Here is a 6,000-nt window from a genome sequence, read left to right on the forward strand (position 1 = left end):
AAGCTACTACATGTATGGAGATTTGTCAAAGTATCAATAGGTAACTATTGAAATACATCATATTTTTTGTGTCATGGAAAAAATGAATAAAACATTGTAAATCTGTATATATATTGCATAATGTGAATTGACAAAAACCTTAGTTGAGTCAATGTGACAATACTGTTGACAATTTAAAATATGTCCTTGGTCTCTATAATTCCATTTCTGGGAGTTTATCCTAAAGTTACTTTTACACATACAGAAAATGATATATGCACAAAAATACTGATTTGAGAAATTTTTTAAACTTAAAATATTTGAAATAACTGAATATAAATCAAGAGATAATAACTTTATGTGCATTGGTGTTTGTGTGAGTGTATTGCTTTCACAGAGTCTATAACAGCTATCGCCTCAAAGAAAGCTACATTGGCACATGGAAACAGATGAAGGTTAATTACTTTGAAAAGTACAAATTTTTGAAAAATTGTGTATTGTACCTGCTTATTAGAAATGGGTTTAAAATTAATATCCTGAATTTCAGGGCTAATGGATGGTAATTTTTTTAAAGGATACAGAGGTGTGGGTGACAGAAACTTAAGTATAGTTGGTTTTCCAACCATGGCCCACTTTTTGTTGAGGATAAAGTTAGGTTTTGCTGACCTACTCTTACATTTTACTGAAATCATGAGAGAGAAAATTGTAACAACAGTTTTGTCACAGGATTAGTGAAAAAACATGAGAAACTGAGTAAACAGATATTGCAGAACAGCTGATGATTATCGTGTTTGGAACATACAGAAGTCATTGGCACTCTGATAGCTCTTCTAATGGGCCAGTCTTCGGGTATATCAGCATAAGCAATAATGAAAACAAAGGTCCCATCCTAGGAAGGGCTTGTGCTGAAGGTGAATTATAATTTTGCATTTGGGAGTTCCAAAGGAGATGACTGTATGGGTAGATCTCTTTGAATTGTGCTGTAGGTATTGTAAGAAAAATCCTCTATTTACACCTGCTTCTTTTAAAGGTAGAAGAGAGAAATGGAAACTCTCCCAATGAAACAGAGATGCTGTTCACAGAGCCACATTATACTACTCTGGCATTTCGCCCAATACAAAACGTTTTAATAAAGAACCTCAGATAATGCCTAAATTCAGCAGTTGGAAGAATATTTATCAGGTTGAAAACTTGAAACAGCCAATTTAATCTTGGTTCCAAATTCCCCACAAAAATATCGCGGTGGATGGCTGTAAGAACCTCCTAAGAAATGTTAATGTGTCATGTGTTGCAGAACAACCCTAAGGGTCCTAGACTGGTGGCTATACACAGGATAGACAGGAACCAGTGGGCCAGACAAATTGATAATACACAGTAGCTGGGCACTTGGTGGAGTAGAGCTCGGAGGAACAGCTTTATTTTCTGTAAAATGAAAATGAGTCTAATGTTGAGTGACCCAAGAAACAGAAAAAAATCACAATAGGGATTAGGGTGCACGATGGTGAATTATCTCCTAAAGATCATGAATATGTTCTTAGCTATACTTTCAATTTTTATTTAATTTTACATGAAACTTTATGTAACACTAATGAATGTACCCAATAAGTTAATAGAATGAAGATACTGACCTGTGATAAGATTCCATACATTTTGGGGGCACCTGTGTGGCTCAGTTGGTTAAGCATCTGACTCTTGATTTTGGCTCAGGTCATGATCTCAGGGTCATGGGATAGAGCCCCACATTGGACTCTGTGCTAAGTGGGGAGTCTGTTTGAGATTCTCTGTCTTTCCCTCTCTCTAATAAATAAATATAGAAAAAGATTCCATGATTTATGAATAGTTACCAGTTTAAATTTAGTACTTTGTCTTAATTTTTTTAAAAAGGTTCAATATAGAATGAAGTGCTTCGAAATGTTTCGAAAACGCATAAACATCTCTTTACACTCCAATTAGTGAGGATTGAGATTCATGAATATAAATCTATGTTAAAGTACTCTTAGAGCTTTTGAAATTCTTAGCATACGATTACAAATGCTATAATTAAATATTCTGAAAAAAGATGACAACAAACAATCTATATAAAATTTTACGTATTATATATGAACTTATCTATAAGCCCGATTCTGGTAAAACTTCGCTTTTAAAAATTAAAGGAGAAGTTTGTTAAAGCACTAAAATTTTTCACATAAAGAGCTAGATTTACGAAAGCTGACCCCCTTCCTAGTCTATGCAGCCTCTGTGCTTTCAGAGAAAGCAATTTTAAGTGTGTCACAAGGTCAACTGTGGACTGTGAAGTAGTAAATCCACATTTTTTCCAGTTTAGCTTCATTGCAGAATTATATACTTTCACTGGAGAAAAGGAGATGAAAAGGAGAAATAGTATCAGCTCAGCTTTAGGTCTGATAAATGGAAATTAGTTCCATCAACATATGTAAATGCCTATTTCCTACCACTAACAAAATCTTAGAGCCAGAAGGAGGCCTAAATGTCAATTTGTACAAGCTTGTCTTTGCACTGTGGGTTGGACACTATCCTCCTCAGTGGTTTGCTCAAAAACAACGAACTACAGACCAAACTGGAACTTGAATACATGTTTCTTTATTCCCTAACAGACTAAGCACCTCATACTTGCCTCTTACATCAGTTTGCTTGAGGAACTGTCCCCATTCTATTACACATTTCTGATTGCCTACCAATTTCAGAACCTCAGATATGAAGAAAGGGCTTCTGACCTAGGTCCTCACTCAAGCAGTTTTCATTGGGGAAATTTTACTTACTGAAAAATTATGTGTTGACTTATTGGGATAGTATTGTATTAGAACTAATCATGTGAAGGCAATATGTGGAAGAAACTTCTCATGAGTACAGCTATTGAAATTGCTATCCTTTCATACTAGTACTGAAATAACTAAGTTTTATCATAGGTTACCCCAAAACATGAGGCCTCTGAGAATTTAACCTTGGGGGCCAAGAAATAGTTGTTAGAAATCATTTTAAAGGAAAATCACAAAATCTGGAGGTGGGGTGGGTGGTTAGGACAGCACTGTGTTAGATGAGGGATAAGTGGATGAACAGATGGAAAAGGAATGAATGAAAAGATGACTGATGAGCTGTTGGCACATATCTCATTTTTAACCTCAAATCATGAATAAAATCTCAGGAACTATTATCATGGACTAAGTATTCTTCTTGTATAATAATAAAGGATAAAATCCAGAGACTGACTCTACAAATCAGAGCCATCTAGAATCTTCCAAATGACTTTAAAATTTTGATTAGGACAGACAACATTAACAATTGGAATGCCTTATGGAACCTTCTGAAACAGACCTCAGTTTACCTGCTGAAGAAGGTCTCTGTCTTTTCTAGAGACAAGGCAAAAATCCCCTGTAACAAAGCATGTACTCTTTCTCTGCTGATAATAAAGGCAAGGCAAAATGCAGAATCAGAGGAGAGAGAAGAGAATGATAAGACAAGGAATTACAGGAATTTGACTTTATCAAATATAAGAGAATATATGTATACATGCTTTTAAGGGTACTCAAAGAAAACTAACATACCTTTGGTTCTAGCTTAGGGTGTTTTGTGTGTTTTTTGTTTTTGCGATTCTTTTACTAATTCCTGCTTTCAACTTGGAAGCACAGAGTCAGATGCTACCCTAGTAGTTTGCTGGTTTGGCAAGCAAAAAGGTAATCTAGAATCAGTCCATTTAATAAAAAACAAATTAATGTAAAGCATTTTGCTCGATGTGGAATATAGTATGGAAGTCCATGAGTTTGGGGGCAGAAATTCAGAATTTAGTCCATTAGGTATTATCTGCCCATCCAAAGCATTACCATAGCCTTTGAAATGACCCAGAAGAAATTCTCTTCAACTTTTCCAGAATAAATATGTCAGTGTGATAAAGGCCTAAATGTTTCAATGTGAATGTAACAACTGCAGTGTAAATACACAGTACTCAATTCATTACAACATAGATGCTTGTAAAGTCGTAACTTAGTATGTTTAATATTGCCCACATCTAATACACTGGTTATATTCTACACCAGTCCCATTTCTCCACTACTTTCCACTTCAAGGAAATGTGTGTATTTAAGGTAATCCCTTCTATTTTTTGTATCATTTCTATTTTTCTGATGTAGGTATACATCCCTCAGGACTACAGGCTAGTTTGTATGTTTGTAAACTTTGAATAAGTGGAATTGCACAGCATGTATTCTTTTATGTCTAGCTTCTTTCACTCAAAATTATATTTACATTTTTGAAACCTGGTGTTTAACATGCATTTTCAAAACTTCCCTTAGTGCACGGCGTTCCGTTATAGGAATATACACAATATCACTGTTGACCACTTGGGTTTTTTCAAAGTTTGGTTAATACAAATGCCACTACAGCAATAGTTTAGGCAGTTGCTCTACTCCTTGCCAGCACTGAGTATCGTTAGACTTCAGAATATTAGCGTTCTTAACAGATGTGAAGCTATGTTTCATTTTTAAATGAATGACGATTTCCATAATTACTAAGGGGGATAGGTTTATTTGGACATTTTACTATAATGTTAACTGACTTTGTTACTGTATCAGGCATTATGGGTACCAGCGTTGTGTCAGATCTGCTGGTTGCAAATATCTTCTCCCATTCCAAGGGTTATATTTTTACTAGACTCGTCTTACTTGGTGGTGAATAGATTTTCTTAATTTGAATATTGTCACATTTCTCCTTTATTCTTACAGCTTGTGCTTTTTTTTCTTTTTTTAAATTTTATTATGTTATGTTAATCACCATGCATTACATCATTAGTTTTTGATGTAGTGTTCCATGATTCATTGTTTGCATGTGCTTTTGATAGCCTGTTTAGCAAGCTCTTTCTATTCCAAGTTCATGAACATAATCTCATCTAAGCTCTAGAAGTTTGATAGATATCTTTGTATTATAAATTTAGTTCTATATTGTATTTGGGTTTTTCTAAGTTACATTCAGTGAATACATATTTCCAGTGTACAATTTGAGTTTTATAGGGTAAGACAACTTTGTTTTAAAATTTATATGGAAACTTATATGTATCTAAGTAACCTATTAAACGCATTGTTTTCCCAAAGGAGAGCATGGTATACCTCTCCATTGATTTGTCCTTTAAAAAATTCTCTTAGCAGGTCTTACAGATTTTAGGAACTAGGCTGTCCATATTGTCTAACGAATTTACTGCATACTACATCATATTTACTGATGCTATTTTAAATCCTTTTCTAATTTTCAGTTTTTAAGTTGTGAACATGTAAAATGGAATTAGCAATTCTACTTTACTAATTTACTTTACCCTGTAACATTGTTAAATCAATTATTTTAATTTTTTTGTAGATTCTTTGGAATTATCTATGTAAGGAATTACATTTTCTGAAAATAGAGACCGTGTTTCATTTCTTTTCTAACTTGTACTTATTTTTTCCTGACCTAATTTACACTAGCTGAGACCTCTGGTGGTATGTTTGAATAGAAGATAGGAAAGTGGATGCCTTTGCCTTTTTCTTGATCTTTGTTTGAAAGCAGTGCTTTATCATTAAGTTTGATATCCGGTACTATAGATTTTTCATAAATGGTTCTGTCAGATTGAGGAAGTTGTCTTTATTCTTGTCTTCTCTCTCTCTCTCTCTCTCTCTTTTTTTAAATCATTATTAGATGTTGAATTTTGTGGGGCTCCTGGGTGGCTCAGTCAGTTAAGAGGCTGATTATTGATTTTGGCTCAGGTCATGATCTCAGGGCCCAGGGATCAAGCCCAGTGTCTTCCTCTGCCACTCAGTGGGGAGTCTGCCCCCCCCGCCCCTCCCCTTGTTCTCTCTCAGATAAATAAATGAATCTTCATAAAAAAATAAGTTGTTGAATTTTGCTAAAACCTTTTTCTGAACATATTGACATGATTCTGTGGATTTTTTTTTTTTTTGTACTTCTGTTGACATGATGAATAAAATATATGTGTTGCATCAAGTTCGCATCTCCAGGATAAAAACCAGCTGGTCATGATCT

The 6,000-nt window shown here is 34.5% G+C and overlaps 1 pseudogene; it reads left to right on the plus strand.

Annotated features, from left to right (window-relative positions):
• The window catches only part of LOC116631999, an 87,710-nt pseudogene extending 86,426 nt beyond the window's left edge, over window positions 1–1,284 (plus strand).
• Window positions 1,285–6,000: the final 4,716 nt, after the last annotated feature.

The sequence above is a fragment of the Phoca vitulina genome, unplaced genomic scaffold (assembly GCF_004348235.1).
Source record: "Phoca vitulina isolate PV1807 unplaced genomic scaffold, GSC_HSeal_1.0 scaffold6, whole genome shotgun sequence".
NCBI classification, from domain to species: domain Eukaryota; kingdom Metazoa; phylum Chordata; class Mammalia; order Carnivora; family Phocidae; genus Phoca; species Phoca vitulina.